Source organism: Lemur catta, chromosome 2, assembly GCF_020740605.2.
Source record: "Lemur catta isolate mLemCat1 chromosome 2, mLemCat1.pri, whole genome shotgun sequence".
Classification (NCBI taxonomy): Eukaryota; Metazoa; Chordata; class Mammalia; order Primates; family Lemuridae; genus Lemur; species Lemur catta.
Genome location: NC_059129.1, coordinates 25,542,723 through 25,551,856, shown reverse-complemented (window position 1 = coordinate 25,551,856; position 9,134 = coordinate 25,542,723). Strand labels below are relative to the sequence as shown.

General features: G+C 45.3%; 1 long non-coding RNA gene across 1 annotated transcript; it reads right to left on the bottom strand.

The window, feature by feature from the left end:
- Positions 1-1,720: 1,720 nt before the first annotated feature.
- Positions 1,721-7,369, bottom strand: LOC123631601. The gene is made up of 3 exons (XR_006733196.1): positions 6,988-7,369; positions 5,206-5,713; positions 1,721-2,106 (listed from the first exon to the last, which is right to left on the bottom strand). It is a non-coding gene; the product is annotated as an uncharacterized LOC123631601 (long non-coding RNA).
- Between the last annotated feature and the right edge of the window lie 1,765 nt (positions 7,370-9,134).

Below are 9,134 nucleotides of genomic sequence, written 5' to 3'. Positions count from 1 at the left end.
CCAGACCAGCAGTGACTAATTGAAACAATGAAGTTCTCTTTCTTGGGGAGTTTAAATGTTAAATGAAAAGGGGGGGCGGGGCAAGCAGAAATCAGTAAGCAGAAGCCATCAGGTGACAGAAGCCAGGAGGCCATGGAAGAAAGTCATGAGTAAGCACAGGCTCACTTGTGGCAGAGAGAAAAACCGAACAGCTACAGCAACGAAGACAGTGAGGGGCTGGCACAGCACCATGGCAGAGCACACAGAAGGGAGGCCAGGTACCCAGCACTAAGGACACACAGCTTGATGAGGGGACAGCTTGAATAACCTCCAGGCCTCAAACAATGTTTTATTCTCTGCATTGCTTGACTTAGCTGCAGATGTCATTGTGCCCTATCTCCCTACTTCCGTGCATGTCCTTACAATAAATCCCTTACCAACAAAGGAGTCTAACTTTGTTCCTTGCCCCCTGGAGAAGCCCAACATAATAACTGATGTGAAATCATGTGTACTACTTAAAAACATAATATCATATTAACATTTTAAATTTTGCTACACAGAGTGGATACTTATCATTTTAATATTTATAGTATTGCAGTGAGTGGCTATACCATTATTTAATATTTCCCCTATTTCTAGACCTGTAGAATTTCTGAGAGTTTTCCCTAAATTTTTCACACACACAGAGTGTGTGTGTGTGTGTTACTTATTGTTTTCCGCACCTGTGGTTACTGAACAAAGCAGTGTAGTAGAGGAAATCAGAGATGGACTTAGAAGGCTGAGCCCTGGCCTGGGCCTTTCTAGCAGAGTGGTCACGGGCAGGTTCCTTATCTTTAGTAGGACACATTCATTTAATCTATAAAGTGGGTATAATAATAATACCTATCTTTTAGAGTGGTTGTGAGAGTTAAATGCAATGATCTTTGTAAAAGTATTTCTTCAACTATAAAAGGTCACAGAAATGATATTATTATTTATTAGAAAATCCAAGAAAAGAACAAGTGCAAGTGCACTTAATCAAGAATAATGAAAAAGAGATATATTCACTTGCTGCTTGCTTGTGTGTTTGTACCTATGATTTTTTTTAACTTAAATTTTATTTTTTTTTTAGAGATGGAGTGTTGCTCTGTTTCCCAGGCTAGAGTACAGTGGTTCAATCATAGCTCACTGTAATCTCAAACTCCTGGACTCAAGTGATCCTCCTGCCTCAGCCTCCCAAAATACTGGGACTACAGGCCTGAGCCACAGTGCTCACCCCATCTTTTCTATATGCTGCCTACATTCCCTGGTGCACAGCCCCTTCCTTCATCTTTAAAACCTAACAGCATAGCATCCTCAGATCTCTAACTCTGCTTCTGTGCTCACATCTTCTCTGACTCTAAGCCTCCTGCCTCCCTCTTATAAGGACCCCTGTGATTACATGGAGGCCCCTGGATGATCCAGAATAATCTCCTTATCTCTAAATTCTAGGTTGAATCTGCAGTCTTTTATTGGGAAAGATAACATATTCACAGCTTGCAGGACTAGGACGTGGATATCGTGTGTGTGTGTGTGTGTTGGGGGAGGGTGGGCATTATTCTGCTACCAAAATTTCAAACCCTGCCTGCTGGCTGTATGTCCAGCTACCAGGTCCTGGGCACCTATGAACTCACACCCCTAGGCTGCACCTATGGCTGCTACAACCACAACCACTGCTTTGCCATCCTGCTGTCACCACCGCTGAAGCTGTTGCTGCTGCCACTACCCCCGCAGGAAATGACACCAACATGTCCTGTTGGCAAAGAAGGCCAGAAAGGGTAATTTGCAAGGTCCTGGAATTCTTCCACATGGAATGGAACATGAAAGGGAGGGAGTCCAACCGTGAGCTGAGAGCCGGCGGGCAGACAACCAGCAAAGTCCATTGGTTGGGTGTCTCAGCATTTATTCTTACTCTTTCATCCAGATTTAACTTCCACACAGCAGCAAAAACGATGTTACACTTTTCCTTAAAATACAGCGGCTATCCTTCATAGAAATGAAATGCTTTGGCACTTTCCTGCAATGTCCCAATAGTTATTGTACCCATCAGTGGGTGGTATTAAATTGTCTTCTAGTTCAGTTCCAGATGGAAAATTAATAATATTCTTTCTATAAAACAATAGAGGAAACAAAGAGAGGAACAAGGAATGATTAGTGAATTCATATAAATATATAAATACATATAGAAATATAAAATATAATACAAATAAGGAAGAAAATATGCCTGGTTGCTACAGGTCTTGTTTCTATAATATAATTCATCAGAAGGTTGTGTGTTGGGGCCATTGGCAGCCAATCTGGAAAACATAAAACATTAGATGTGTACCTTATACTTACATCAAAATAAATTCCAGATGGATTAAAAATTTAACTGTGAATTATAAAACCATATGAGTAATGGGAGAAAAAAAGCGTGATCATTTTTACACATTAGGGATGGGGGAATTATTAAGTTTGACACCTGAGGGGGGTGTTCATGGACTTATCTGCCCAGAAGACAAGGTAGATTTTGAACTTAAAATCCTCCTCTTCTGAGGAGCCTCTCCCCATCCCCACCATGGACATGTGGTTTGAACAGGAGATGTCATGTCCTCATGTGATCTCCCCCTCATCCTGGCCACAACAGCTGGTCTAGGTGAGCATCTTGTCCAAGCTGGGCTAATCAATCCTCTGGTCGCTAATCGAAGTCACCTTTAGACTCTTTGAGCCCCTCTCTGTTCATGAAACCAAGGACATATGTGTTCCAACCCTGCCTTTGGAGGTGATTCTAGCCTTCTGGATATAGTCATAGTAAGAAAATAAAGCTGACAAGGAGAGAAAAACAAGTTGTGAAGCAAAGAGAGACCTGGGGATGCTTGTCCCTGTTTCTTGTCATGCTATATCACACCTCTGTCTTTTTTAGTCTGGGAGCTAATCAATTCTCATTTTTGCCTAAGCTTATTTTAGCTCAATTTCTATCACTTACAACATAAAGTCCCAACTCAAACAATACCAGAAACAGAAACCACAAAAAATAGTAGATTTTAAAATTAAAATGCATTTAAAACTAGGTGTTTTTTTTTTGTTTTTTGTTTTTTTTGAGACAGAGTCTCACTCTGTTGCCTGGGCTAGAGTGCTGTGGCGTCAGCCTAGCTGACAGCAACCTCGAACTCCTGGGATCAAGCAATCCTCCTGCCTCAGCCTCCCGAGTAGGTGGTACTACAGGCATGCGCCACTATGCCTGGCTAATTATATATATATATATGTATGTATATATATATATATATATATTTTAGCTGTCCAGCTAATTTCTTTCTATTTTTAGTAGAGACGGGGGGGTCTCACTCTTGCTCAGACTGGTCTCGAACTCCTGATCTCAAGCGATCCGCCTGACTCGGCCTCCCAGAGTGCTAAGATTACAAGCATGAGCCACCACATCCAGCCTTAAAACCAGTTTTTTGTTTGTTTGTTTGTTTGTTTTTGAGACAGAGTCTCGCTCTGTCACCCTGGCCAGAGTGCCATGGTGTCAGCCTAGCTCACAGCAACCTCAAACTCCTGGGCTCAAGCAATCCTTCTGCCTCAGCCTCCCGAGTAGCTGGGACTACAGGCATGCGCCACCATGCCCGGCTAATTGTTTTTCTATATTTTTAGATGTCCATATAACTTCTTTCTATGTTTAGTAGAGACGGGGTCTTGCTCTTGCTCAGGCTAAAACCAGTTTTTAAAAAGAAAAAAATACCACATACCAGAATTAAATTACAAAGTTAATCACAAAATTAAAAGACAAGTGAGAAAAATTTGCTGCACACATGACAGATACTTTCGGCTGTTTTCTCTCTTGTTCTCAAGATGGCTGCTACAGCTCCAGTCATCTTTTCCTCCTACAGCCGTATCCAGAGAATGTAAACGGACCCGGGCTGTCTTCTGTGTCCGCTTTTAAGAGCAAGGAAAATCTTATGACTCCCTGTTGCTTTCTTCCCTCAATCCTCCATTCCCAGCAGACCACATCTCTTTAGCAAGAATAGTATCACATGCTCATGCCACGAACCATCAATGCATAGAGGACGGAATTATGATTGGCTGAGACTGATGAAGATTCACTACCAGGGATATAGTACCTGTGAGCTGTATGGAAAGTGAGAACTTAAACAAAATCAGGGCTGTGCCAGCAGGGAAAAACACATCGTCTGAGATGAGTAGGCTAGATGCACAGATTTAAGTGGACTAACCAACATATTCTGCCGCACTAGACAAGTATCTAGGATGCTCTTCTCTGAGATACAGCCTATTCCACGGAATGGCTTGAGAGACTGGCTTAGCCCCTCTTAAACTTCACTGTATACCAGGCATTGTGTCCGTCCTTATTCAGAGCATACAAATTAGAGTCGAGTGGAACTGAGTTTAAGTCTCAGCTCCACCATTAATAACCTCTCTAAGCCTTCAGTTTCTTTGCCTGTAAAATGGTGATAATTAATAATTGGTAATTATTGGTCATGGTGATAATTATGCTGATTTCATAAGGTCTTTGTGACTTGTGACAGTTAAATGGCCTAATGTGTATAAAGTGCATAGCAAAGTCCTTGACACCATAAACACTCATATGACCTACCGTTATGATTATTATTGTTATTCTTATCATAATCTTAATTACCAGAGGAAATGATGGAGTATATATCCATATGGGGGAAAAAACAATAAATTTGTAAATAACCAAATAAGATTTGACAATTCCATAGAGGCGTTATGAGAAAAGCAACACATCTTTGTGCATAGTCATTAAAGACATCTCTGATTATTTCCTAAGGATAGATTCCAAGAAATGAGATTGCTGGTCCCACAAATAGTCAGAAGGACTCCAGAGAATAGTGTTGCTAACCCCAGGGTTCTAGACCTGTTGGCAAACAAGCTTGGCTGATGAGATTGGGTGGCATCCACCCAAGAGTTTTGAAAGAACTCAAAGGTAAAAGTGTTGAAAGATCATGAAATGTAATGATTTACAATTACAAAGAGACACAGTGCTTAAACACTGGCAGGCTGCCTGAGCAAATGAAAGTGTCTGAAGAGCACCCTAGAAGCTGCAGGCTCTCAAGTTTTACTTCCGTATTGTGAAAGCTGGTGGAGTTAACACTGAAGGGAAGCGTCCCTGACTTTGTTGCCGACACTGTGCACGAGGGACATTGAGGTGCGTTTCCTTGTGTAGGAAAGTGAGTCATGCCCACCCAGGCTTACCTAAAGATGTGTCCTTAAGGGTCTCTCCCCATCCTGGCTTCCGGGGACCATCATATTTCATGGGAGAAGTACTTCCCTACTAAATTGTGAAGGCAGCCACTACTTCACCCAACATTGGCCGACTATTTTCCTTGGAACTGGCATATAATGGAATCTTCCTCATACACAAACAAACATCTCTCTTGGCCTCTGGTTGCCTTTAATATGCAAAATCCGTGTTTTTTCCCCAGCTTCCCGTTGAGAGGTCACAGAAGGCTTGGAAAGGGATGGAACAGGCAGATCCTTCCTTGTCACAGTGCTGATAACGAACGGGGAATGTCCAGAATGGGCATCAGAAAAAATTTCACAGGAAAAGGCAGGAGACCTTTGTAGGAAACTGAAGAACGTGTTCCACTATCCTCAAAAGACAACGACTCACAGTTTTCTCTCCCACAGGTGAACCATCTTCAAGGACATTCGGAGGAAAGGTTTGGTTTGTGTGGTGGGAGGCAGAGTTGGCTAAGGACCACTATAAAATGCCGATAAGAGAGAAGATTCAGGGAATAAGGAAAATTGACAGTCTCTAAATATACATAGCTTGTAGCTCCAGGTGAACAGAGAACAAGGTCTGACCTTACATCATCTACTTCCTGAAGTAAACATTCCCACTGCCCCCACCTCCAGGGTGCTGCCTGCACTTGGCTCTTGGATAGGAATCAATGTGGTTACTTGACAGGTATAACCACTTTATCGGGCAGTCTTCAACTCCAAGGTGTTCATACATGAAATACTTTTATTTTTCACCCATCATTCCCCCACCCCCCATTGTATTGTTGAATCTTCCATTTCCCTGGGTAATGGATTTTTTTTTTGAGACAGAGTCTCACTCTGTTGCCTGGGCTAGAGTGCCGTAGCGTCAGCCTAGCTCACAGCAACCTCAAACTCCTGGGCTCAAGCCATCCTCCTGCCTCAGCCTCCTGAGTAGCTGGGACTACAGGCATGCGCCACCATGCCCGGCTATTTTTTTCTATATATTTTTAGCTGTCCAGATCATTTCTTTCTATTTTTAGTAGAGACGGGGGCGGGGAGGGGGGCCTCACTCTTGCTCAGGCTGGTCTCGAACTCCTGACCTCGAGCTATCCGCCGGCCTCGGCCTCCCAGAGTGCTAGGATTACAGGCGTGAGCCACCATGCGCAGCCCCGTAATGGATTTTTAAATGACACCTGGAGAAGATTCCATATTTCCTAGTCACTTTCAGCTAAGATTCTTCCAGTTTAAAACCCTAGTTTCACATCTGATTCAAAAGTGCCCCCATTTACTGGGTTTTCTTCTTTGCTGTTGGCCAGGGCTGTGGCTGGGGCGCCTGCCATGGGAAGAGGAGTGTGGTCTGCCCTTTGCTTCCACCCTCCTCTCCCTGGAATGGCGGGAGTGAGAGATTTGCCTCTAGGAGACCATCTCCCCCTCTATTTTCCTATTAGAAGCTCTGCAGCTTCTCTGGTGTGTTGGACAGAGTGAAGGGGAAGGGAGATGATTGAGAGTCTCTTGTTTAACTGGCTGAGAGACTGTCCTCTCTCTGTGGGTTGTTTCTGCTTCCCTTTGTAACACAGTGTTCTAGCTACTTAGGCTTCACAATGAATTACCCCACAATTTAGTGGGTTAAAGCAATGACAACATTGTTTATTTTATTCCTAAGTCTTCAACTGGGGCAGGGGTCAGCATGGATGGCTCATCTCGGCTCCACCTGGATCTGCTGGGGAGGCTCCAAGGCTGGGGGTTGGACGATTGGAAAGGTTGCTAACTCACTCCGAAGTCTGGTGATTGGTCTGGCTGTCAACTGAGATGGTAGCTGGGGCTGTTGGTCAGAACATCTGCTGCCTCTTCATGCAGCCGGGGCTTCCTCACAAGACAGTGGCTGGGATCCAAGGACAAGCATCCAGAGAGAGAGGGGAGGAAGGGAAGGGACGAAGAGTGGGGGAGAGAGGGAGGGAGGGAGAAAGAGAGAGGGCCAGGTGGAGGCCACATGGTTTATGACCCAGCCTCAGAAGCACACAGTATCACTTTCACTGCATTCAATTCCTCCAGGCAGTTGTAAAGTCAGGCCCAGCTTCAAGGGCAGGGGAAATAGATGCTGCTTCTTTTTTTTTTTTTGAGACAGAGTCTCATTCTGTTGCCTGGGGTTGGGGTGCTGTGGTGTCAGCCTAGCTCATAGCAACCTCAAACTCCTGGGCTCAAGTGATCCTCCTGCCTCAGCCTCCCAAGTAGCTGGGACTACAGGCATGCGCCACCATGCCCAGCTAATTTTTTCTATATATTTTTAGTTGGCCAGATAATTTCTTTCTATTTTTAGTAGAGATGGGGTCTTGCTCTTGCTGAGGCTGGTCTCGAACTCCTGAGCTCAAACGATCCACCCGCCTCGGCCTCCCAGAGTGCTAGGATTACAGGCGTGAGCCACCTTGCCTGGCCCTAGATGCCACTTCTTGATGAGAAGTGGCAAGGTTCTGGAATTGCACATAAGACCAGAAATATTGCTGTGGCCACTTTTGGAAAATATAATCTACCACTACCAACTGTCTGTGTGTCAGGCATCTAAATGTTGGCTCGAGGAGTATAGGGCTGAAATCCTCAGGGGGGCTTAGGGGCCTGCATACTGCCCAGTCCCCTGTCCCAGTAGATCTGTCTCCTGCCCCCAGCAGGGCACTGCACAACCTCTTTTTGCTGAGGACTCTTGGGTCAGGTACTAGTAGAACAGTTCAAGCCCAGCTACCCTCTCCTGGGTCCACTTGATCTATGGGAAACTCAGGCATCTTTGGCCACTCAGATGGCTGGAACATGGGCTGCCACACTATTCCCCTCTGGCCACCCTTCCATTTTAGACAGTGGACTTGTTGAATCACCCTCCACCTGCTTGGGCAGGAGACAGTCTCCCATTTAACATAATGGCCATCAGAGAATGAGATGCCAGCCTCCCCTATGACTGGCACTCATCCCCTCTCTACCCCCAGGTTGTGGGGACATTCTCGCTTGGCTCACAGTGAGTGGGTGAGGGGATCACTCATGGAGGAGCCAAGGGAAGCATTCTCCAATAGGCAGGAGGCATTTGGCTTCTATGAAGTCCTTTCTTTCTTGCCAGTTTCATCTAGACTTGGGGAGCAGAAAAACTGGCCCAGCAAGCAAAGCACCTGAACTTTTCTGCCTGTCATGCAGGTGGCTTCAGGGACCTTTGATGTGCTGTGCTGTGGGCCGGGGGCATCCTCCAGGAGTCTGGGCTGCTTTGTCTTCAGCTTTGGATTCCAGCCATCGACCACAGAGTCTTGGCCCACGTACAGTCACATGACTGCAGCAGCACCCGGGTCTGAATGAGGATGCTTGTGAGGATACTGGTGCCTAATCAAATCAAATCAAAGCAAACAAACAACTTTGCCCCCCCTCCCCCAAGCCTTATGGCCTCATTCCCAAGTAAGCCCAAACCATGTCCTTTATATCTACGGTGTGTAGTGTATGGGTGCTGGATTCCGATGGCCTTGATTCTAATGTTGTCTGTACCACATACTCTTGGTCTAGTTACTTAAACTTTAGTAGCCTCAGTTGCTCTGTCTGTAAATCAGGGACTAAAACAGCACCTACCCCATCAGGTTGTCCTTAGGCTCTAACTGAGTCGATGCACGCAAAGCCACCGGCACCGTGCTGAACCACTGTTGTTGGCTAGTAATGCTGTTGCTATCATTATTATATTTTCTGATTCACTAGATGAGTTTAGGGATCTGGGCTGTTGACCAACCCTTGGGCTTGAGCAGCATGTGTGGGTCCATCCTGCAGCCCTTTCCTGGCTGTGCCAATGACAGGGCATCCTTTCTTGGCAGTACACAAAGGTGGCGGAGCTCGGTATATCTCAAGCAGCTCTGACAGGCATCCAACGGGGACAGGGTAGGGCTTCCTCACTCTTTTAGAAG